The sequence below is a fragment of the Neovison vison genome, chromosome X (genome assembly GCF_020171115.1).
Source record: "Neovison vison isolate M4711 chromosome X, ASM_NN_V1, whole genome shotgun sequence".
NCBI classification, from domain to species: Eukaryota; Metazoa; Chordata; class Mammalia; order Carnivora; family Mustelidae; genus Neogale; species Neogale vison.
This window is the reverse complement of record NC_058105.1, coordinates 91,026,148-91,052,589: the sequence shown is the minus strand read 5'-3', so window position 1 is coordinate 91,052,589 and position 26,442 is coordinate 91,026,148. Positions and strand designations below refer to the sequence as shown.

Genomic DNA, 26,442 nt, shown 5'->3' with positions numbered 1-26,442 from the left:
AGGGGCTCGAAGAGATCTTATACATGTTACTCATCATCTTAAGTGCAAAAATGCACATCCCTTACAGAGAAGGCTCACCTTGCTTAGAAACAGTGCTTAGAATTTAATATTCTTTGTCTTTTAAGAAAGAGTAATCACTTTATGGTGACACAATAAGAGATTTTTAATTTTCAGAGTATCTCCTGTAAGAGCAATATTATTTAAGTTGAAAAACAAATGAATATCCTATAATAGCCAATTGATAATATGGACCAATTAAGAATCATCTTTTCTTTATTATGTTTGAGGATTTGGGGAAATGTTTGTGGTAATCTGTTAAATTTTAAAAAATGGATTATAAAACAATATATGGTTAATGTGTAAAAAAATACATAGAGGAAGGATATGCACCATTGTATCAGTGATTCTGAGTGGTAGAAATATGGCAACCTTATGATGAGTAAAATTATGTGCAAATATATTATTTGTATTTATATCTATTTAGATGTGTGTATGTAGGTAATAGACACATAGAACAAAAAGCTAGGAAGGAAATATACCAAATTATTACACAAATTATCATTTGGGTGTTGGGAAATCGGTTTTTAAATGTTTTGAGCACAGTCTCCAGAAACTACCAATAAATTATTTACAGTAATCCTGTGTATACTGGATTCTTTCTTCCCACCCATTTTCCCTTTCAGCTTTGCCTTTGGTTTTGAGAATATATTTGCATGTTGAGAATGGGTATCCTGTGATTTTATTATCTATATGTGATTTTTAAATAAAAATAAAAACACCTCCATAGATCATCAAATCCTGTGACATAAGTTATCAGCTAACAGATTTTCACAGATGAGATGTAGTGAATTGTCAAAGATAGCACAAGTAATGAGACAAAACTGACCACTGACACCAAACAAATATAAAGCTTATTTCACTGTGATATCTGTGAATGTCACTTGCTCACATTACTTCCTTTTCTTCTTGTCTTGGTATCAGGCACTTTCCAGGTGACTCCAATTAATTGTGCCGTATGGAATCCTCTCCCCTTGTGTGGGCAGAACTGAGACTTGCTTCTAGACAATAGAGTATGGCAAAAGTGGTGTGATGTTGCTCCTATGAGTGTGTCATATGAGACTCCATCTTAGCAGACTGGAAAGAAACTTTCTTTGCTGGTCTGATGAGGTAAGCAGCCATGTTGAGGAAACCCATGGGCCAAAGAACGGCAGCTGGCTTCTAGGACCTGAGGGAACTCTGAGCTAAGACAGTAGGACCTGAGTGGCAAAACTCTGGAGACAAGAGAAGTGAAGAAAAGTAAGCCCAGTAGAGCTTTGTTTCCCATAAGGAGCAGACCAGTAAATGGCACAAGATAAATTATGAGAGAGATGCACAACAGCCACGTGCCTGAGGTACCGAGGAGAGCTTTCAGCAGACCATGTACCAAGATGATCTAACGTGGACTTCAGATCCCACCAGTGGTGAAGAGCCCTGGTAAATACCACAAGACCCCCAGCTGGAATCTCTGAAGGACTTGAGGAATTAGGAAGAGGTAAATATATACCAGAGCTTTAAAAGATTGATACTCCAACTTGAATTAGCTCACTAGCTAACTGAATCAAGGTAATTTATATAACCGCCCATCAGGAACTAGAGCTCATCTAGAGTTTATACGATTTCTCACACACCGTGGTATTTGGCAGAAAATTGCCAAGCACATCCAGAGTCAGGAAAAATGTAGACAGTAGAAACAGACCCCCAAGTAATTCAGACAGGAAACACAAGTCATGGTTTGTTTGTATTTTTTAAGATCTTATCTATTTATTTATTTGACTGAGAGAGAGCACACACAGGCAGAGTGGCAGGCAGAGAGAGAGGGAAAAGCAGGCTCTCTGCTGAGCAGGGAGCCTGATTTGGGGCTTGATCCCAGGACTCTGGGATCATGACCCAAGCCAAAGGCAGACGCCCAAGTGACTGAGCCACCCAGGTGCCCCCAGTCATGGTCTTTAAAATAACAGAATAATACAAACAAGAAAATACAAGATGAGGGGCACCTGGGTGGCTCAGTGGGTTAAAGCCTCTGCCATCGGCTCAGGTCATGATCCCAGGGTCCTGGGATGGAGCCCCGCATCGGGCTCTCTGCTCAGCAGGGAGCCTGCTTCCCTTCCTCTCTCTCTCTGCCTGCCTCTCTGCCTACTTGTGATCTCTGTCAAATAAATAAATAAAATCTAGAAAAAAAAAGAAAATACAAGATGAAATTCTTGGGAAAATGCAAATTATTTCCAATAATTATTTACTTTTTTGCCTAGTGCTTTATTTTCTTGGCGTTTCTAAATGGTCCCCCCCCCTTTTTTTTTCATTTTTCCAGGGTCACAAACTTACCATCCAATCTATGGAGGTTCTCCCTCTGGTATTAGAATTTAGGGTAGTTATTAACTGAGGGGGGGTGGCTGAGAAAGGGCAGAGGAAGGAGCCCCAAATCAAGCTAGAAACTTCTCCAAAGAATAGTTAGTTATCTGCAGAAGTGTTGTTATAGTGTTGCTATACTCCCAGATCCTCATGGACGGTACTATGACTCTCATACAGGGACCTTCCAAAGGCTCTATCCATCATTTCTATCTGCCACAGCCACTTCAAGCACCTTGATAATGCTAGGTCATGTAGCCGAGGAGACATGGCATGTGGTAGGCGAGACCTATTTCAAAGTATATTCTTGGGGCGCCTGGGTGGATCAGTGGGTTAAGCCTCTGCCTTCCGCTCAGGTCATGATCTCAGGGTCCTGGGATCGAGCACCACCCTGGGCTCTCTGCTCAGCAGGGAGCCTTCTTCTCCCCACCCCCCACCTCTCTGCCTGCTTGTGATCTCTCTTTCTGTGTCAAATAAATAAATAAAATCTTTTTTTTTTTTAAGTACATTCTTGCTTTGGGCCACACTAAAAATTGGCAGTTGTGTGTTATGCAGTAAGTGATCTAGCACAGCGTGACAGAAGTGTCTAACAGTCCAGCAGTGGTTCCTCAAAAGTAGTATTCTCTATTGTGGATTCCATGGCCTCCCTCCCAGATCTTAAGGACCTGAGACTCACACTGCAACTTTCCCTACCACTGACACCCTTGATGCCACAGAGTCGGCCAGATCACAGGGTCCAAGCAACAAGTCTGCTTGCGCTACAACCTGGGCTGGCTACAGTCTTTCCTGCTTTGGGGCCTCCTCAAAGCTGGCAGCCTTCTGTACTTGGTACATGGGCCAGAGATGTACTTGGTGTGGAATACGTTCCCTCCAGATGCCAAAGAGGCCTGTATTTCCCTATTGTGAAGTTTGTGTGTTTGAACTTGTGGTAGTTTGAACACGTTATTCCATTGTCCCATTCTTTTGGCTGCTTTCTCCAAGAGTGGGAATGAAGAATTAAACAGAAACATGATTAAGGATCACTAATCCCTTTAAGCCTTTACTAGTGGCACTGATCTCCATCATCCTCTAGAGTGCAATATTGGTTTCAGTTTACCGTCTTGGTTGGTGGGGGAGGGCGAAAGCAAGAGTTTTCCATTTTGTTCTCCCCACTATCAAGGATCTTGGTACACGGGCCAAGGACCCAGCATGGACGTTAATCCAATGGCTAAGACTGGGAAACAACCACTGGGTATGTCTGCAGTTGCAGCGGGCACTGTGAGTCAGACTTCAGCTAGCACTCAGCCCCCATTCCAACAGGAGGGCCATGATGATGCTTTGTGTCTGGGTATTAACATGAACTCCGAAAGCTATGTTCAGCAGTCCTAAAAATATCTGGGAACTCCCCTTTTCTCAGTGAATAGTCACCCAAATAAATGGCGATAGGTTTGGTTGTGGGGAGACAAGGGTGAGCAATAGACACCTGCTACAGCTGTAGGGTCCTTCCTTCGAGGGACATGGGAGACTCTCCAATTTGTTCCAGGTCTTAAATTTGGCTCAGATCTGGGAACTGAGCAAGGGACCCTTCTTAAAAAAGCAATTGCCCTTGGACTCCTGCTCTTTGAATTTTGCCCTTTTCTGATCACAATGTTAAACAACATTCCTACTGATTGCCCATCAGTTTTACGCCTAGAGATTCCAGGCTTATCAGCAGAGTCAATGCAGACAAGGAGAACTTAATGAGCTTGAGGGAACGTGTTTAGGTTTTTGCCATTTAATAGGATGTTGGCTGTGGGTTTTTGTAGATGTCTATTCAAAGATTTTATTTTTAAATTATCTCTACACCCAGTGTGGGGCTGGAACCTGCAACCCCAAGATCAAGAGTCATATGTTCCACTGCCTGAGCCAGCCAGGCCCCTCTGGAGATGTCTTTTAATAGATTGGGGAAGTTCCTTTCTACTTCTAGTTTACTGAGGGTTTTTTTTTTTTAATCATGACTGTGTATTAATTTTACCATGTTATTTTCCTATAACCACTGAGATGATGTCTTCCCTTTATTGTTAATGTATTTAGTTAAATTGAATTCTGAATGTTAAACTTGCATTCATTTTCATGTTTTCTTGGATTCCAGCTGCTAATATTTTAAGTGTTTTTGCACCAGTCTTCATGAGGGTTGTCTGTTCTTTTCCTGTAATTTCTTGGTCTGATTCTGGTGTCAGAGTAATGCTGGTGTGAAAAATTCACTGGGAATTATTTCTTCCTTATTTTTCTTCAAGAGTTTGTATAGGATTGATACTACATCACTATAAAGGTCTTGGAGGACAGTCTTCATGAGACCACCCTCACTTCTGATGCTAGTTGAAAGAACAGGGGTCCCCACAGTCATTGAACACCAAAGTTCATTAATTATATAGAAGGACTCACAGAATTCACTAAAAGTTATTATACTTATGAGTATGGTTTAGCATAGCTAAGGGACACAGACTAAGATCAGCCGAAGGAAGAGATACAGAGGGCAAAGTCCAGGAAAGTACCAAACGTGGAGCTTCCAGTTGTCTCCCCGTGGAGTCCTGGACAGTGTTTCTTTCTTGGCATTGATGCCTAGCGATGCGCACGGAGTACCGCCATCCAGGGAAACTTCCCTGAGCCTTGGTGTCCAGAGCTCTACTGGGGCTCTGTCACATGAGCTTAGTTCACTGCCCACATGCCCAGTCTCCAGGTCCTCAGCAGGTTGAGCTTATACATGACCCAAAGGCCACACCCTAAAACATGTTGTTGGTGTGACCCAAAGCTTGTACCCTAAATCATGGTGTTACTATCTGCCTGGCCCAAGGTACCCAAACAAATGAAAGCAAGACTATCGGGCATGACAAGCCAAGAGCTTAGAGATTACCTCCCAGGAGGCAAGGGCACAGCCTAGACTTTCTTTGGGCAAGATTCAATTATTTACTGTATGATCATTCTTAAATGTGAGCTAAGATTCACCACTGAAATTACCCGGGCCCTAAAGTTTTCCTAGTAGGAAGATTTAAACTTATGAAGCCAAATTCTTTACTAGATATAGGGCTATTCAGATTTCCTATTTCTTTTGGGGAAAATCTGATACTTTATGTCTTCTAGATAACTTGTCCATTTCTTATAAACGGTCTAATTTATTGACACAATTGTTCACATTTCATGGTTTTCTTATACATTTAGTATGTCTCTAAGATGTATGTACTTCTTTCATTTGTTATATTGGTAACTTGTATCTTTCCCCCTTTTTCGTCAGCCATCTGGCTAGAGGTTTATGAAGTTTACTGCATCAGGACGCCTGGGTGGTTCAGTTGATTAAATGTCTGCCTTCAACTCAGGTCATGATGCCGGAGTCGTGGGATTGAGTCCCACATTGCACGGAGCTCCTTGCTCAGTGAGAGCCTGCTTCTCCCTCTGCCCGCCACTCCCACTGCTTGTACTCTCACGTGCGCTCTCTCTGGCAAAGAAACAAATAAAATCTTTTTAAAGAAAGTTTACTGCATCATTTCCAACATATTTATCTTCCATTTCTCCCATCCAAGTACTAACCAGGCCCGACCCTGCTTAGCTTCCGAGATCAGACGAGATCGGGTGCGTTCAGGGTGGTATGGCCGTAGACTATCTTCCATTTCTTACATCATCATGTTTCCTTTCAGTCCTCAAGTATAATATTTTTTTAAAGATTTTATTTATTTATTTGACAGAGATCACAAGTAGGCAGAGAGGCAGGCAGAGAGAGAGGAGGGGAAGCAGGCTCCCTGCTGAGCAGAGAGCCCGACGCGGGGCTCGAACCCAGGACCCTGGGATCATGACCTGAGCCGAAAGCAGAGGATTTAACCCACTGAGCCACCCAGGTGCCCGTATTTATAATATTTTAACAGGTGTTTTAAAGTCTACATATTTGTCCTTTCTTGGTCTGCTTCCATTATCTGATTATTTTTCTTGGCTATGAATCACATTTTCCTGTATCTTCGCATCTTAATATTTGATTGGATGCTGGACATAGTAAACTTACACTGCTGAAGGCTAGATTTTTGTTATATTGCTTTAAAGGATGCTGGCCTTCATTTTGGCAAGCAGTTAAGAGACTTGGAGATCAAATTAGTTCTTTCAAGGGTTGTTTTTTAGCTTTGTTAGGGTAGGTTTATGGTAGCCTTTACTCTAGGGCTAATTACCCCCACTGCTAAGACTTGCTCCTGACTCCCCATGTGTCCACTGATTGCTTAGGGTATTTAACTGGAATTGTCCATTCTGACCTGCCAGAACTCACATATTCCAGTCCTGTGTGGCCTGGGAACCCCTCAGCTTCCTAGCTCCCCAGTTGTTCTTTTCCTGGCCTTGTGGAGTTTATATATTATATGTATGTGTGTGTGTGCATGTGTGTGTGATATAGTATATATTATATACACACATATTATATTATATTGCATATATTTTATACATGCATATATTATATATGTATATATAATATATTGTATATATTATATATTACATATATTATACACACACACCTTAATATCCAGTTAAAACCTGATAGGGACTCCCTATTCCTTCTTTTTTTTAAACAGGAGAAAATGCAATTTAACAGGCCTTAGAATGGGGAATCCACACTGACAGAAAATTCCAAATACGATATGGCAACAAGAAGCGTCTATGAGCTAAGGAGAAAGGTAAGGGCCTGAGGACACAAAAGAAAAGAAAGTCATTAGCAAGAAGGTGAAAGGAGATGTCTGGAAAAACAAGATTGTTCTATTATGCAGATGAGTTCCCTTGGTAAAGGGGGCCTCTGTAACTACTCTTCCTGTTGTAGGCTCTCCTCTCCAGTGTGGTTAGGCCATTCTGAGGGAGGCAGAGCACCTTCCCTGACCTGCTGAGTTTTTATTACTTTTAACTGGCACCAAGCTTTATGCCAAAGTGGCACATTTTGGCCTGTCTCATCCTGTACCCACTCAGTTCCCCCATCTGGAACTTCCCAGGAAGTTCCACATACTCAAAGCTGAGCTAGGAAAGAGCTAGTCTCATTGAGGCTGTCTCAGTCCTGACAACAGGTCCGTTTAAATTCATTCTGAGAGATGATAATGAAGATATGTTTTCAAAGTTAGGCCTCTGGTTCAAGAAATCAGGAATTAGGGGTGCCTGGCTGGCTCAGTGGGTTAAAGCCTCTGCCTTCGGCTCAGGTCATGATCCCAGGGTCCTGGGATCGAGCCCCACATCGGGCTCTCTGCTCAGCAAAGAGTCTGCCTCCTTCTCTCTCCCTGCCTGCCTCTCTGCCTACTTTTAATCTCTGTCAAATGAATAAATAAAATCTTTAAAGAAAAAAAAGAAATCAGGAATTAAACAAGAGGCACTCCTACGGAAACAAAAGAAAGCCAATGGTGAATGATCAGGTCATAATAGAAGTCAGTCTCTGAGTCCTGAGGACAGCTGGTGGATTCCAGCTGGTGGAAAAGATTGCTAGCTGTCAAGTTGAAACTTCAGATATACCGAGAGCAGCAGGGGCAAGTCTGACCCATCTCCTGGTTTGCAGTTCAAATGTCTCGAGATCGCTAGATGTCCCACACAGCAACAGGCATGGAGATTGCCCTCGCGCGGGTGGTCGTGGGGATTCCTCTTAAGCTTACATCCAGTTGTTCATGTTTAGTTTGCAAGGCTCCAGGAAAGCCTTCAGCTTTCGTTTTCAAATGAATCCAACTCAAAGGTGGGAGAAAAATAAAAAATGTTGGTTTGGAGAGTTGCTGTCAGGCACTAGAAGAAATCAGGATCTGGTCCAGTCTATAATAAACAGTATTAGGGGGCACCTGGGTGGCTCAATAGGTCATGATTTTGAAATTGAGCCCCTCCTCAGGCTCTACACTCAGCACAGTCTTGTCACGCTCCCTCTTCTCTACCCCTGACCCACTGCATGCCCACTCACTCGCTCTCAAATAAATAAATAAGATCTTCGTTTAAAAAAATATCAGAATCTAATATTTACTCGGGTATGTTACTGAAACATTTTTTTCTCTATAATCACCCTCATTTTTACCAAAGACAGCCAAATTAACATTTGATTGTAAAATAAGTCTAATTTTAACAACTTGGCCGAATTATTTACAGAACCTCGACAGGAATAGTGATTGGCCATATAGGTTCTTTTAAATCTGCTTTGCTGGAATTTTTCATAAGGAATTTCTAGATTGAATTTTTAATAGCCTTATGAGGCCAGAAGCCAAGTCAAAACATGCACCAAATGCTTGCCGGACTGCCTGTAACACCTACAGATTTTGGAGAATTCTCTTCTCGAGGAGGGGGACTCCCTACTTCTGTTGCTCTTTTTTGTGTGTACTATTATGCCCTGAAACTTCGAGTTGCCTCAGCCTTCTTGAGCACTCATCTCTTTCTCCTCAACTCCATGAACCACCGAACTCTTCTTGGGATCCTCTCCCTATGTCGTATTTTGCTAAGTGTCTCCCAGCAGAAAGCCAAGGTGGTCCAAGGGCCCACCTCGAGAGTCTTCGTTCTCAGCTTTACAATCCTGCATGGCCTTTGTTCACCATATGAAAACTGTTAGCCTTGTAAACTGTATCTATGATACCTAGTTGTTTATAGTAGGTGGGAAGGTTGGTCCTGGTTACTCCACCGCACCATTCCATTTCCGGCCATGACACAGTAACCAGGACCGAACTTCTCCACATGCTGTAAACAACTAGATATCACAGATACACTATACAGGGCTGACAGTTTTCAAATGGTGTGATTTTATTACTCTTCCTTGGGATACCTAGACATTCTTAACTCCATGGCTTGATCTCTTTCATTGGCTTTTGAAAAACTTAACTGCTGTTTCATAAACATTCCTGCTCTAGTTATATGTGTTTTACCTTTTAGCTGTTTCCCAAATGCCTCTCACAATTTACTTACAGTTGTTTGCACTTTTTCCCTCTCTTTGGGACAAGTCTATGGTCCTCAAAGTCACTAATCATGTCTTCTGCTGTGTCTAATCTGCTGTTAAAACCCATACACAGTGAGTTCTTAGTTACTGTATTTTTTTTCAGTTGTAGCATACATATTTATCCCTTTTTAAAGATTCCAACAATTTAAATCCTCTTTCACCCATTTTGTCTTCTCCTTGATTTCTGTTATGGTAATGATCAGAGTGCTTTTTGCTGAGTCCAATATCAAACTCATCTGAGTTTTGTGTGTCAGTTCTCTATCGCTGCTGAAACAAATTAGCACAAGTGGTGGCTTAGAGCAGCACCCATTTATCAATTCCTAGTTATGCAGTTCAGAAATCCTGGTGGGCTTAGCTACCTTCCATCTCAGAAAGTGGGACTCAAGGTATAGGCTGGGCTGGGTTCTTATCTGGAGGCTGTGGGGAAGAACCTACTTCGGAGTTCATTCGGCTATTGGCCAAATTCAGTTCCTCAGGGCTGCCGGACCAAGGCCCTCACTTCCTGGCTGGCTGTCCATCAGGGGCTGCTCTCAGATCCTGGGTAATGCTCACAGATTCTTCCCCATGTCAGCAATGGAGAATCTCTCGTGTTGAACCCCTTCCATAACTTCAAATATCTGACTTCCTTTTTTGCCACCCAGCTGGAGGAACCACCTTTCAAAAGCACCTATGAAAAGATGAGACCCACTCAAATCATCTCCCTTTGGCCACAGAATGTAACAATACCAGAGAAAGGGGATCTCATCACATTCACGGGTCTTACCCACAGTCAAAGGGCCGGGAGGAGGCAGATCACAAAACAGAGGCCGTGGGGGTCATTCTTAGAAGCATGCCGACCGCAGTTGCTCACTTTAACAACCACATCTTTCTGCTTTTTCTCATGCCTAGTAATATGTATCAGACACTGTGTATTTAAAGACTGCAGAGTTTGCCTTTTCCTCTATTCAGCAGATAAAGTCTGGGACTGTCACCTCAAACGAATGAGGGCTGTACTGCAGCACTAAGATAACCCAGCTCTCTGTAGCGCTGTTCCTCAGGCTAGCCCTCCTGCCCTTCTGCTTGAGAGCCTGTTGGGTCTCTCTCTGACCAGGCCTGAGACTGCTTGAGATTTAGTTCCCCTTCATAGGTACTGAGCTGAGCTCTTTAGCCTTCTTCTCCACCATCGTACAGGCCTCTGGTTCAATCTAGACTGTTTCCGAAAGCCACGTGACACCACACAAGGGCTCACTTTGCCTTCCTGGCCCAGGCCGCTAACCCCCCTACACCATCACGAACTCAGCAAACATCCTATGGACAAAACTCGTCATGCTCCTGGGGCTCTTTTCATTTCCAAGTCAGCCCTATATAACCTCTAAAAGCTCTTTCGGACTTCTTTCCCCTTGTAAAGTCTGTCAGCTTGGGCCAAGCCCCATCCTCCGCTCATACCCAGAATCAGCAAATGCCTCCAGATAACAGACAGAAGTTGTCTGGTCACCTAGAAAACACACTTCACTCTCTAGAATTTTAATTCATCTAGTCTTCATTGTTTCCACAGCTCTGCAACAGCTCCAAAATATTTCTTGTACCATTTATCCCCCTTCCCCTCCTAGCTGTCGTGATTGCTGGCCTGGCAAGACCAAGTACAATGTCCATGGAAATTCAAGTCTGCTCATTACTTTCTATTAAACATCAAAATCCAAGACAAAAGGGAGACAGTAGCAAATAAACCACATACGATGTTCCCACCTTTATTCTGTCGGGTGAAGTCTGGAGGGATGAAGGGCCTCGTGGAAAAGCACACAAACGGGCTTTACAAAGGAGCCACAGACTGTGACTTGGAGTAGGGGGCTAATGCTTGCTATACTGCTTAGTACCTCTGCGTCTTAGACACACTCCTTATGATTGTTTCCTCAAGCTGTAAAACATTAGGATACGTGTGACTGTCGTTATCCTCCTTGCTTAAGAGTGTTGCTGAGAAGCAGAAAAATCCATTAATGTAACATTTTTATGAAACAAAAAAGCCTTTACTTACATGGAGAAAGTTTAAATTATGTTTGAACACTTGTATTTAGAGAGTCTTTGCCTTATAGAAACAAAGTCTGAGCCTTGATAAATGATTTTTCTGAAGGTTGTGAATTCTTGGCCACTTTGATCCTTCCGTGCTTCCTTGTCTGCTAATGCAGTTTGCCACTGAGGTTGGTCTTTTTCCTTGTGGTTGTCTATCCGGTCTCCAACTTGCCGGAATTCTAGGGAAACAAATGCAATGAATCATCATTTCTACTCTATATCGTGTTATGGGATAAAATTAATTCATAAAAGCCCTGCTGTGAACCCCTGACACTAGGGCTTGGGCTGATGCGGATGGGCTGTCCCTGTGCTCCACCACTGCCACCTCCTCCGGCTGCAAACACAGAGAAATGCTGGCTAATATTTAACGAAAATAGTTAACACTCAGTCAAGGGCGCCTGGGTGGCTCAGTTGTTAAGCGTCTTGCCTTCCACTCAGGTTATGATCCCAGGATCCTAGGATCAAGTCCCTCAACAGGCTCCCTCCTTGGCGGGGAGCCTACTTTCCCCTCTCCCTCTGCTGTTCCCCGTGCTTGTGCTCTCTTTCCTTTTATAAAGTAAATAAATAAATAAAATCTTTAAAGAAAACATCCAGTCAAGCTGGAGATCAATAAAGAATATTGTGACAAAAATCAAGAGGAGATTTAAAGTCAGGAGTGAACAGGAACTGATGCTCTGTGGCTTTGCAGTTGGGGGATTTCTGGCTCTAAATCATGAGCAGAGTGGGTTCTAGGCCACAGGACACAAATGGACAAAGTACTAGAACTGAGCTACCTCATAAAAGCTGGAAGTCATAAAGCACATTGAAGCTTTTGAAATAGGAACTGGAAAGAGGTCACCCTCCAGGTGATGAAAACAGAAGAACCAGGAGTTACTTAGAAGAAATCAGAACCTGGTCCTGTACCACAGATAGGGATGCATTCTAAATGGACATGCGAAGTAAAATACGAAACCTAGAAGCTGAAAAATTCCCCTAACAGTTGGTCCTGTGATACAGCAGCAGAGCACAGAATTAGTATCATGAAAGTCTGCTTCTATGAGGGATATCCCTGTCGGAAAGGGGCTCAGGTGGCCAAGCGGGACAGAATCCTACATAGGACAGTGTGATCTCAGGATCCCTAGGGTCACAAAAAGGACAGGGGTACCTGAGTGCTGCAGAGTTTCCAGGCACTGCAGCAGGGAAGCTGGATGCAATCAGCGAACTGAGGAGTGGGTGTTCAGCTTGGTGTTGCCATAAACTGCAAACTATTGCACAGCTGGGAGACCGCTCCCCAGGCAGGGGCCCAGCAAGCAGCAGAACTGCAGTGACACCCCCACGCCCCACCCACAGGAGTGGGTACACGCCACAGAAGTCTACGGGGTTTGGAGACTCGAAGTGGGGAAGTATGCCTGAGATAGACAAGCTCGGCCACAGGCCAGGTGAGCATGGAGTGTGGACAGAGACCAAGGAGACAGGAGTGATTCACTGCTTTTCCCTGAGGGTACCCTCAGGAGTGTAGGGTGTGAACTTTCCTGGGACTGGAGACTGGGAGGCCGCCATTTTCATTCTCATCCTTTAAGCGGTGTGGAAAAGCAGAAAGCCTTCAGGGAACAAAAATCACAAAGCATGGGGCGCCTGGGTGGCTCAGTGGGTTAGGCCTCTGTCTCCTGGGTGGTTCAGTGTGTTAAGCCTCTGCCTCCAGCTCGGGTCATGATCTCAGGGTCCTGGGATCGAGCCCCACATCGGGCTCTCTGCTCAGCAGGGAGCCTGCTTTTCCCCCTCTCTGTCTGCCTCTCTGCCTACTTGTGATCTCTGTGTGTCAAATAAATAAATAAAATATTATTAAAAATTCACAAAGCAGTCCAAACCTCTTACTTAGCCCTGATCCCTGGCAAGGGCGGTACAATTCCACATGGGGCAAAGACACCTGAGAATCAGCACCCGAGGCCCCTTCCCCAAAAGATCAGCAAAAACATTCAGCTAAGACCAAGTTTACAGTCACACAGAATGGCAAAACTCAAGCACTAGAGGAAAATAGTATATAGAACTCATGGGAGTTTTTTTCTCATTATTCTTTAGTCTTTCAATTTTAATTTTTTTCTCTTTCCCTTTGAACCTGTTTCTTATTTTATCAACTCTTTAAGTATTTTTCAATTTTCATTTTTACAGTTACATTCCAACATTTCCTTGTATTTTATTTTTGTATATATAAATTTCTCTTTCTTTAAAATTTTGGGATGCGGTTTCTTCTAGTAAACAGACTAAAATACACCCAGGATCCAGTGTATTGTTCTGTTCTCTTCACTTGTCTGATATTCTTTTTTCTTTTTTTTAAGTCTTTTTAAAATTTCATCTTTACAGTTACATTCTATCCTTTCATTGTATTAAATTTTCTTTTTGTACACATCTAAGTATTGCATCTAATTTTGGGATACAGTTTTCTAACAACCAGACCAAAATACACACAGGATCCACTGTACTGGTCTGTTGTGTTCACTTGTCTGATTATATTCTCTTTTTTTAATTTTAATTTTCTTTTCAGTTTCGGGTGTCTTCTGATTTATTAGTGTATATTCCTCTGGAGTGGTTGTTGCCATTTTAGTATTTTGTTCTCCTGCTCATCTATTCTTCTCTGGACAGAATGACAAGACAGAAAAACTCACCTCAAAAGAGAAAACAAGAGGTACTATTGATTGCCAGGGACCTAATCAATATGGAAATTAGTAAGATGCTGGAACTAGAGTTCAGACTAATGATTATAAAGATACAAGTTGGGCTTGGAAAAAACATAGAAGACACTAGGGAATCCCTTTCCGGAGAAATAAAAGAACTAAAATCTAATCAAGTTGAAATTTTAAAAAAGGCTATTAATGAGATGCAATAAAAAATGGAGGCTCTAACTTCTGGGATAAATGAGGCGGAAGAGAGAATTAGTGATACAGAAGACCAAATAATGGAAAATAAAGAAGCTGAGAAAAAGAGAGATAAACAACTACTGGATCACAAAGGAAGAATGTAAGAGATAAGTGATACCACAAAGCGAAACAATATTAGAGTAACTGGGATCCCAGAAGAAGGAGAGAGAGAGAGAGAGAGAGAATGAATAATGGAGCAAATTATACTTGTGAGCTTCCCTAATCTGGGGATGGAAACAGGCATTCAAGTTTAGGAGGCACAGAAAACCCCCCTCAAAATCAATAAAAACAGGTCAACACCTTGACATATAATAGTGAAGTATGCAAATCTCACAGACAAAAATGAAAAAATTCTCACCAAGACACCAGCCAATAGGATCCATGAGTACATTAAAAGGATTATTCACTTACCAAGTGGGATTTATTCCTGGACTGCAAGGTTGGTTCAACATCCACAAATCAATCAATGTGATATGACACATTGATAAAAGACAAGACAAGAGCCATACAATCTCCTTAACAGATGCAGAAAAAGCATTTGACAAAGTACAGCATCCTTTCTTGATTAAAACTTTTCACAGTGTAGGTATAGAGGGAACATACCTCAATATCATAAAAGCCATCTACCAAAAGCCCAGAACGAATATCATTCTCAATGGGGAAAAACCGAGAGCTTTTCCTCTAAGGTCAGGAACACAACAGGGATGTTCACAATCACCACTGTTGTTAAACATAGTACTAGAAGTCACAGCCTCAGCAATCAGACAACAACAACAAGAACAAAAAAATAAAAGGCATTGAAATTGGCAAAGAAGAAGTTACATTCTCAATCTTCGCAGATGACATGATACTCTATGTGGAAAACCCAAAAGACTCTACCCCAAAATTGCTAGAACTCATACAAGAATTCAGCAGAGTGGCAGGATATAAGATCAATACACAATCAGTTGCATTTCTATACACTAACAATGAGAGAGAAGAAAGAGAAATTAAGGAGTCAATCCCACTTACAATTGTACCCAAAACCATAAGATACCTAGGAATAAACCTAACCAAAGAGGCAAAGTATCTATACTCAGAAGACTATAAAACACTCATGAAAGAAACTGAGGAAGACACAAAGAAATGGAAAAACGTTCCATGCTCATGGATTGGAAGAACAAATATTATGAAAATGTCTATGCTACCTATATATAACCTATATATTCAACGCAATCCCTATCAAAATACCATCAACTTTTTTCACAGAACTGGAACAAATGATCCCAAAATTTGTACAGAACCACAAAAGACCCCAAATAGCCAAAGGAATGTTGAAAAGGAAAACCAAAGTGGGTGGCATCATAATTCTGGACTTCAAGCTCTATTACAAAGCTATAATCATCAAGACAGTATAGTCTTGGCACAAAAACACATCCACAGATCAGTGGAACAGAATGGAGATCCCAGAAATGGACCTCAAATCTATGATCAACTAAACTTCAACAAAACAGGAAAGAATATCCAATGAAAAAAAGACAGTTGCTTCAACAACGGGTCTTAGGAAAATTGGACAGCCACATGCAGAAGAATGAAACCAGACCATTTTCTTACACCATACACAAAAAATAGACTCTAAATGGATTAAAGACCTAAATGTGAGACGGGAATCGATCAAAATCCTAGAGAACACAGGCAACAACCTGTGCGTCCTCGACCACAGCAACTTCTTGCTAGGCATGTCTCCAATGGCAAGGGAAACAAAGGCAAAAGTCAACTATTAGGACTTCAACAGGATAAAAAGCTTTTGCACAGCAAAGGAAATAGTCGACAAAACAAAAAGACAGCTGAGAGAATGGGAGAAGATATTTGCAAGAGACATATCAGATAAATGCCCAGTATCATTATAAAGAACTTATCAAACTGAACACCCAAAGAATAAATAATCCAGCCAAGAAATGGGCAGAAGACATGAACAGACATTTCTCCAAAGAAGACCTACAAATGGCCAAAAGACACATAATAAAATGCTCAACATCATTCGGCATCAGGGAAATCAAAACCACAATGTGATACCACCTGACACCAGTCAGAATGGCTAAAATTAACAAATCGGGAAGCAACAGATGTTGGCGAGGATGCGGAGAAAGGGGAACCCTCTTACACTGTTGGTGGAAACGCAAGGTGGTGCAGCCACTCTGGAAAACAATATGGAGGATAAAAATTGGAAACCAGACCTACCCTATGACCCAGCAATTGCACTACTGGGTATTTACCACAAAGATACAAATGCAGTGATCTCAAGTAATACCTGCACCCGAAGGTTTATAACAGCAAAGTCCACAATAGCCAAACTATGGAAAGAGCTCAGATGTCCACTGACAGATGAATAGATAAAAAAGATGTGGTGTATATATATATATATACATTATATATATTATTCCATTGTATATATATATATATATATATATATATATACAATGGAATAATAATCAGGCATCAAAAAAATGAAATCTTGCCATTTGCAACAACATGGATACAACAAGAGGGTATTAGGCTAAGCAAAGTAAGTCAATCAGAGAAAGATAATTATCATATGATCTCACTGATATGAGGAATTTGAGAAACAAGACATAGGATCATAGAGGAAGGGAGGTAAAAATAAAATAAGATGAAATCAGAGGGAGAGACAAACCATAAGAGACTCTTAATCACAGGAAAAAAACTGAGGGTTGCTGGGGGGTAAGGGGTTGGTGGGGGGAATGGAGTAACTAGGTGACAGACATTGAGGAGGAGGCCATCTGTTGTAATGAGTACTGGGTATTACATAAGACTGGTGAATCACTGAACTCTACCTCTGAAACTAATTATATGCTATATGTTAATTAATTGAATTGAAATTTAAAAATAAACATAAACCTTTACTGAATACGTTTAAAAAACCTTATCATCAAAAAAGTCACTGAAACAAATGGAATTGAGTATGAAAAAATAGTAATAATAAAAAAAGTTGATGCTTACCTCACAACAGATATAAAAGTTAACTCATTATCAGTCTTAGCTTTATTTTTATTATTTTTAAAATATTATACCCATTTATTTGTCAGAGAGAGAAAGAGAAAGAGAGAGCACAAGCAGGGGGAGCAGCAGGCAGAGGAGGAAGCTGTTCGCTGCCAAGGAAGGAACCCAACATGAGACTCGATCCCAGGACCCGGGGATCATGACCTAAGCTGAAGGCAGACATTCAACCAACTGAGGCCTCCTTCAGTCATAGCCTTAACTATAAGAACCAAATTATATTCTGTTAGAAAACATATGGGAAAAATCATTCTTACCATGGGTTAGAAAGAAATTTCATAAATGGGTCACAAATGCATGAACCATAAGAGAAAAACATGCTAAACTGGACTTTATCAAAAATAAAAATGTCTTCAAAAGACACAAACAATCCACAACTTGGGAGTAAATGCTGGAAAATGCACAGAAGATAAAGAACTTGCAAATAAAATATATAAAGAAAACAAAGAGACATATTTAAAGATCTATGTATTTATATATGTATAAAATGATAACAATTATTATATAAAACTGGCAAAAGATTACAATAGACACCTCACCAAAGATAAACAGATTGCAGACAAGCACATAAAAAGATGCTCAGGATCAACAGTCATTATAAAAATGCAAATTTAAGGGGCACCTGGGTGTCTCAGTCAGTTAAGCATCTGCCTTCAGCTCAGGTCACGATCCCAGGGTCATGGGATTGAGCCCACATCCAGCTCCTCGCTTAGCAGGAGGTCTGCTTCTCCCTCTCCATCTCCCCCTCCCTCCAGCTCATGCTCTCTCTCAAATAAATAAACAAAATCTTTTTAAAAATGCAAATTTAAGGGACGCCTGGGTGGCTCAGTTGGTTAAGCTGCTGCCTTCAGCTCAGATCATGATCCCAGTGTCCTGGGATCGAGTCCCACATCGGGCTCCTTGCTCAGTGGGAGCCTGCTTCTCCGACTGCCTCTGCCTGCCACTTCTGTCTGCCTGTGCTCACTCTGATAAATAAATAAATAAAATCTTTTAAAAATGCAAATTTAAGTCACAGTGAGCTACCCATACACACCTACAAGAAAAGTGTGTTGTTAGTAGGAAAACAAAATGGTATAGCCATGTTGGACAACAGTTTTGCAATGTCTTATAAAGTTAAACATATGCTTACCATATGACCAAGCAACCTCACTACAGATATTTACCCCAAAAATATAAAAACATATGTCCACATAAATAGCTATACAGAATTTCACAAGTTTCACTGATAATGACCAAAAAACATGAACAATTCAAACGGGAATTAAGTGCTCCTGGGATAAACCAAAACAAGGCAGCAGAACCAGAAGACAGCATACCTCCAGACTACTTGCACATTTTACCAAGGCAAAAAGAAAACAATACAAAAATGTTCCACACTTCACTCATACCAGGGAGAGTGTGAACATTTGTGCAGAGGCAGGTGTCAGAAAGAGCGAATTAGAAAAAAGGGGGCCGTTATGCTGTGCACACAGGCATGTCAGCAGAGGAGACAGTCCTGTGAGGCTGGCAGTGTCACTCGTCACCCTGATCCTGTCCTTGCAGGACAGGGGCAGACCCCCTGCCTCATGGCATCGTCCCTCCATCCACTTGGACATCTCATCTCTCTCCTCCAATGGGGTCCAACTGCCCACCATCACACAGTGGGCATGCTCTCCCTCAGCTGGAGGAGGGACAGAGGCCACTACAGGTCCAGCTCTTCCTGGACCTACTCATCCTCTAAGCTTCCACCCCCTGGCCTAGGGTCCGGGTCTGTCCCGGGAACCTACACCCCCTGCACTGGGTTCTGGCTCTGTCTGGAGTCCCTGCCATTCTGCCCCGAGCTCTGGGGTTGTGCTCTGAGGCTCCTCCCTCTGCCATGGGCTCTGGGTCTGGGCTGAGGTTCCTCCTCTCAGGCCCTTCAGAAGAGCTCTCTTGTTCCTAAAGATGCAGGACCTAAGGATTCAGAGACAAACGCGTTTCAGCTGGGACCATCCCTGCAGCACCACATCTGTGCCTCTGACCCAGGGGGACTCACCTTCTGAGGCCTCAGACTGGCTCTTCTGTAGACTCAGAAGCCCAGGTGCAGGTGAGCTGGGACCCGCAGTCGGTGAGCCGTGGTCCCAGTGACGCACCCCGCTCCTGGAAAGAAGGACCACACAGGAGATGCAATCAGCAACCCCTGTGATGGACTGAAGCTGAGGAAAACTCCAGTGTTTTACTTTATGCGAGGAAGCCCAAGGCCTCATCTGAGTTGGAAGAGCGATGTTTAGTAGGACCCTATTAACACCAGACAAGGAGCTGAGCACTGCCTCTGCAATCAACTCACGGCCTGCTCTGTCGCTTTTATTCGTCCAGTGAAAATGGGGAGGGCCCGCTATGTGCCTATACTAAGCGCTGCAGATCCACCAGGGAACAAACTCGTCAGAGGTCCCCGACCTTGTGGAGCTCTATTTGACCTCTATTCAAGACAGACAGCAACCACAAACTTGATCAATTTCGGAAACGGTAGTTAGAGAGGCCAAGCGCTAGGCAGGAGGGAAACAGGCAGAAGGATCCCCCGGGGTTGCGTGGCTGTGTGACTTGGGACAGCTGCCTGAGCCTTTCTGTTCTTGCTTCCTCGCAATAAAACGAAGATAATCGTAGCACCTGCTCACAGGCCGTCAGGAAGAGGAGCGGGGACCGCAAAGGTGCCTCGCACTTACTAGGCACTCAGCAAACTCACTGACTGTATCACTCGCCGCCGCCCGCATTCCGATGCCCGCACTCGGCCTGTCGCCCAGTGCCGCGAGCCCTCAGAGGCGCGAACCCACCAACCCCGCCCTCCCCTGCAGCCCGTGTCCGCTCCGCCTTCCCGTACTCGACTCCCACAACCCGACGGTCGCGGTGGATAACAACAACCCGCGCGACGGCGCGCCGCCCTCGGGTCAGCGGAGCACTTCCGCTCTTGTCTCCTCGCAGCCCGAGGTCAGAGCGCGGCGCACGCGCACGGAGACCGGGCGAGGGGGCCGGGTCCGCACTGTCGATGGGCAAGATGGGCGGTGGCGCGGACAGTGATCCTGTCGGGGTTCCTCTGCGGCGCGAAGCGGCGACCAGAGCGTGCGAACATTTTCCGCGACGAGTCGCACATTCAGGCGCGGGACGGGCTGGGGCGGGGCGGGAATGGGCCTCCGGGCGGCGAGACGCCTGCGGAGGGGTTCAGCGGCTCCAGTCCCGCCGCCTCGGAGGCCTAGGCGCTGTGTCCCGCGCCGTTCTGCTGCGCACCGGCCACCCCGCAAAGCCACGCTCTCCGCTTCCTTCAGCTCGTCGGAATAAGAAACAGTAGCGGCTATAAACATTGGGGTACAGATGGCCTTTCTTTTCACGACATCTGTGTCTTTGGGGTAAATACCCAGGAGTGCAATTACAGTAGCCAAACTATGGAAAGATCCAAGATGCCCTTCAAAGGACGAATGGATAAGGAAGATGTGGTCATATACACTATGGAGTATTATGCCTCCATCAGAAAAGATGAATACCCAACTTTTGTAGCAACATGGACGGGACTGGAAGAGATTATGCTGAGTGAAATAAGTCAAGCAGAGAGAGTCAATTGTCATATGGTTTCACTTATTTGTGGAGCATAACAAATAGCATGGAGGACAAGGGGCGTTAGAGAGGAGTAGGGAATTTGGGTAAATTGGAAGGGGAGGTGAACCATGAGAGACTATGGACTCTGAAAAACAATCTGAGGGGTTTGAAGTGGCGGGGGTGGGGGTGGGAGGTTGGGGGTACCAGGTGGTGGGTATTATAGAGGGCACGGCTTGCATGGAGCACTGGGTGTGGTGAAAAAATAATGAATAATGTTTTTCTGAAAATAAATAAATTGAAATAAATAAATAAATACGGTAAAAAAAAAAAACAGTAGCGGCTCCCGCTGCTGTCCTCAGCGGCACAGGGGCATGGCCATCTTGGGGGCGGGGCCGTTCGCTGGGAGCCGTGCGGGTCCGAGGGGGCCAGAGAGCAGGGGTCAGGCCCCGTCGGGGGAAGAGTCCCGGAGGAGAGCCTGGAACCCGGGCTGGAGGGCAGCCACACCCACAGACGCGGACGCCTCTGCCCGATTCTCCCGAAAGAAATCGCGCTGCTCCAGTTTCAGGGACCCCGGGCGTCCCGGGAGAGTGTGGTTTTGCTGGCAGCACCGCCTAAGGAAGCAGAGAGTTTTGGTCTCTGACAGTGGCAGGCACTGGTAGCGTGGCCGCTAATACAGCCTGTCAGTGCCGTTGAGGAAAGTTTGCTGTTTCCGTCAGGGTGTGGGGCGCCCTTGTAGCTGCCTGGGCCCCGAGCAGAACCCTGGGCCGTGCGTGGTCGGGTGTCAGGTCAGATGTGCCCGATTCCTTGTGAGCTGGAGCCACAGGTGCCACGCACTGTGAGGGAAGCCTGTGGCAGAAACCATCACGCAGTCCCGCGTACACGTCGGTAAGCTTCCACGGGAACATACTGCTTTCTCCCTGTCTTTCCCTTTGCCTTCTAGGAGTGAACTGAGGTTCCCCGGTGGTTTGGGGGGTTCCTAGCCCGGATCTACAGCGCAGAGTTCTGGGAAGTGACGGCCCAAGCCTTTAGGATCCCGGGGAAAGAGCCCGCTTTCCCTGAGGCGCGTGAGTGGGTACTGCTGCCCACTGTGAATGCATTCCGTGTGCGTTTGTAGGTGACGGCCAGGCTTGGAGACGCCGCCTGTTTCTTTTAGAGAAGAGACGTGCTCACGTCCTTCTTTTCGGCCATCACCGTCGGGAGGCAGGAAAGGTTTAGCAGAGTTGGTATGCTAGTGTCCCGAGGACAGCTGAGAAACCTCCAGCTGCCGAAGTCCCTGGTGCTGGGCCCTGGTCAGACTCTCCCGGATCCTCGTAAGACACGGGCACAGGTGCTCGCACAGTAAGACTAGGCCGAGCGGTTGGCGTGGGGCCTGGGGCAGGACACGTGTTTGTTACTCAGGCAACGGTAGCATTTCTAGTGTGATTTTGCCATTTCAGACCCGAGAAGCGTGCAAGGTGTTCTTCCGGTCTGTCTTCTGCCCGGGATTTTCGGATATATCAGTCCATAGGGGAGAAGGCTTGTCTGCAGCACTTTCTGGTCCCTTGGGTCACAGCTGAGGACCACCTGCCTAAAGGGCTGTTGTGACTGACCTAGGGCACATCTTAGAGCCCCAGGCCCAGGATTTAGCCCACATTGGGCTCCTGGTTTGTGCTGGTGGTTTACGCCCTCTCGCACACACTCGGTAGCACGTTGGTGCCGTGGCTGTACCTTCCCATAGCGTGGGCTTCCCCTTTGCTGCCTTCTTGCACAATCGTGCCCGTGCCCGGTTCCATCCTTACCCAGGGTCCCCACTCATACTCACCTGAAAACGTTTTTTTCCTTCGGCCACTAGACTTCTAATGAAGTGAAAATTAATTGTAAAGGGTAAACCCAGGAGGCCCGGATTGCTCGAGGCCCGTACATTCCACAGAAAATCCTGTTGCAGGAGCACTGGTCGTTGTCTGGCTCCTGGGAGACCACCGCTAAGCCCCTGTCACATTCTGCCTAGTGAGACTGTAGTCTGAGCGTCGCTGTTCCAGTGTGGCCCGAGAGCGTCTGCAGACAGTGTGACTCAGGGTGAAGGTCTGGGTTTGCCTGCGTGAGGCCCTGGGTCGTGCTGTATTAGTTTGGCCTCTGGAGGGCGGTAGCCTGAGTAGCTACTGTCAGTCACAGGGATGCCCCCTGCCAGCACAACCTCCCAGCAAGGCCCCGGCCCCCAAGGCTGGAGCGAGCTTCTCTGGCTGGCTGGGCATGGCAGGTTTTGTCACACACATCGTTCCTGGGAGAATGAATCGGTGACCTTGGGACTCCTTTGGGGGGCAATCACTGCCATGTCATGCCTGGCTGCTAATGGGCCTCGCCCCTTCCCCCTTTCCCTTTGCTGCTTCTATTCCGCACGCTTTCCCTGCAGTAAGTCCTAACCATGCATCAAACAGCTCAGGAGGCCTCACACGCCTCTGAGAAGCGGAACAGTGTTTTTGAGTCCTGAATTCTAGGGCATCATGGAGTCCGAGGGGGGCCTTGGAGACCTGTATCACACCGTTGCTGCAAATGCTCAGATGGTTCCTCACTCTCTAGTGTGTTTTGCCATCCCAGGACGTGGACCTTCTGAACCCAGTGAGTCCGCCCTCAGCAATGCATGGGTCGCAGCAGCGGCATCTGGAAGGCCTAGAAGGCAGAACAGTGCTTTTCCATGACTGAGGAGCAGAGGGCCTGGTGCCATGTTCTGCTGAGAGTCCCTGGTACCTTCCTCTTCCTGGAGTTCTTCCCCACAGTGGCCAAGGCGACAGGCCCATCATACAATGCTTTGATGGTATTCTGCTCTCTGAACTATATGAGTTTCTGTCAAGAATGGAAGGCCAATGTCAGGTGTTCTCTTGGCTGCACCGCACTGCCCTCTGTCCGGCAGACCCTATGGATTGCCACAGGCAGGAGCAGACAGGAGTGAGGGGCACTGCTATAGTCAGAAATGAAGGGCTTTGGGGCCAGTCCCTGCAGTAACCTGTGCTTTATAGTCCCCTCCTCTCTTGAAGTCACTGTCTTCTGTGACTTTATCAGTTATTTTGGCCAGTTATCTTTTCAGTAGGTAACTTTTGGTGTAATACTGGTTCATAAAAGAAAATTATTTTCTACAGTCAAAGAGATTTTTACATTTCTGCCCGCTTTGGTTATCTCTATATGGATTTCCTATTGGTTAATTATGTTGAAGCACAAAACAAAATTCTTAATGTCCATCTCTACAATGAATTTCACATAGCTAAGCCAGGGATGACCCATGAATTATAATTATTTAAATTTCATATAGTAAATTATCTGATGATGAATAAAGTATGGGCAGTGGGTAAAAGAACGTACCCTAGGTTCATATTATCTCTATTTTATGTGAATTCGCTGATGCTGAGTAAGAGTTGAACGCATTCCTTCCTCTCTTCATTCATTACATTCATAGGGATTTCTCTGAGATGAATTGTCTCACGCTTGCCAACAGTGCAGCCATATTTGTATTTGGGATTTCCCAAATATAATACATTTGAAGGATTCTCCCCAGGAAGAATTATCTCACATTGACAAGAGTGAAGTCATGTCTCAAGGCCTTTCCTCATTCACATCCTTTATATGTTTATATATATTTATTTCATTTATATTCATTTCAGTATGAATGCTGTGATGTTGGGTAAGATGTGAGGATTGGCGAATTCAACACATTTGCAGGATTTCCCTCCAATATGAATTCTCTTATGTTGAGTAATGTGTAGGTATTGGCTAAGGTTTTTCCATGTTCCTAACGTTTTTAAAAAATATGTTATTTATTTATTTGACAAAGAGAGAGAAAGCAGAAGCAGGGGGAGTGGCAGGTGGAGGGAGAAACAGAGCTTGAACCCAGGACCTGAGGACCATGACCCAAGCCAAACGCAGACCCCCAACCGACTGAGCCACCCAGGCACCCCTCTGTGTTCCTAATTTTAACAAAGTTTCTATTCAGTATGAATTTTCTAATGCTGAATAAGTTGTAATCCAGAGCTAATTGCATTTGCAAATTGATTTAAATTGTAGGCTTTTCTCTGCACTTTCTGCATTCTCTGATGTTACATAAAGTCTAAGCATTACGTAAAAGTCTGTCTTTTTTTTTTTTTCCAAAAGACAGCCTCTGTCCTTGAGCAAATGAGTAGAATTCTTTTCATGTCCATTTCATTTCAAGGGGGTTTCTTTTGTGTAAGCAACTTGCTTTATTGTAACTAAACTTATTTGGAAATTTGTAATCATACATATAATATTGTGGTTCTCTAATTTCTTTTGTGAAAATGCTCTTGTTCAACAACCACTGACTTCAAATGGAAACCTTGACCAGTTACATTTGCTTTTTCTTTTGTCTGTGTGTTTTTCTTTGGTATAGATAACACTCTTTTACTTGAAATGCCTCTCCTTTACCCTCTGTATCTCAGAGCAACCTTTGCATTGTCACTTTATTTTCTGAAATGAAAATTGTATCATTCTCAGTATGCAGGGACCTCCTAGCTGGATACCAACTAGGGACTTTATAGAATCTAGATTAGCCATCATGTGCATGTCAGTGATAACTAGTAAAATACATATCCTAGGAAGAATGATACACATCAAAAAGCAAAAATACAACTCTAAATAAAGCTAAGAAGATTACACATCATCTGTATAAAAGAATAAACTGTATTCCTGAATATAAATGCAGTACTATAAAAACCCAATTGCACATAAACCTAATCCATGAACTTCAGGCAATTGGACTCTTACCTTTTTTAAAAAAAATTATTTTAAATAACATATAATGTATTATTTGTTTCAGGGGTGCAGGTCTGTGATTCTTCAATCTTACGCAATTCACAGCACTCACCATAGCATATACCCTCCCCAATGTCCATCACCCAGCCACCCCATCCCTCCCACCCCTCCCCTCCAGCAACCTTCTGTTTCCTGCGATTAAGAGTCTTTTAAGGGGCGCCTGGGTGGCTCAGTGGGTTAAGCCGCTGCCTTCGGCTCAGGTCATGATCTCAGGGTCCTGGGATCGAGTCCCGCATCAGGCTTTCTGCTCAGCGGGGAGCCTGCTTCCTCCTCTCTCTCTGCCTGCCTCTCTGCCTACTTGTAATCTCTCTCTGTCAAATAAATAAATAAAATCTTTAAAAAAAAAAGAGTCTTTTAAGATTTGTCTCCCTCTCTGGTTTCATCTTGTTTCGTTTTTCCCTCCCTTCCGCTATGATCCTCTGTCTTATATCTCAAACTCCTCATATCAGTGAGATCATATAATTGTCTTTCTCTGATTGACATATTTCACTTAGCATAATATGCTCTAGTTCCATCCACGTCATTGCAAATGGCAAAATTTTGGGGGGGTTTTGATGGCTGCATAATACCCCATTGTATATATACACCATATCATCTTTATCCATTCATCTGTTGATGGACATCTAGGCTCTTTCCATAGTTTGGCTATTGTGGACATCGCTGCTATAAACATTGGGGTGCACGGGCCCCTTCGAATCACTACATTTGTATCCTTGGGGTAAATACCCAGTAGTGCAATTGCTGGGTCATAGGAATATCTCTATTTTAAACTTTCATATCTCTATTTTAAACTTC

At 44.2% G+C, this 26,442-nt stretch overlaps 1 long non-coding RNA gene across 2 annotated transcripts; it reads right to left on the bottom strand.

Moving 5' to 3' along the window:
* Positions 1-11,021: 11,021 nt before the first annotated feature.
* LOC122896874 lies at positions 11,022-20,135 on the bottom strand. 2 transcript variants are annotated; one of them, XR_006382443.1, is made up of 3 exons: positions 19,933-20,135; positions 19,322-19,425; positions 11,022-11,535 (listed from the first exon to the last, which is right to left on the bottom strand). It is a non-coding gene; the product is annotated as an uncharacterized LOC122896874 (long non-coding RNA). The 2 variants fall into 2 exon arrangements; XR_006382444.1 differs by having other exon boundaries at positions 19,989-20,135.
* Positions 20,136-26,442: the final 6,307 nt, after the last annotated feature.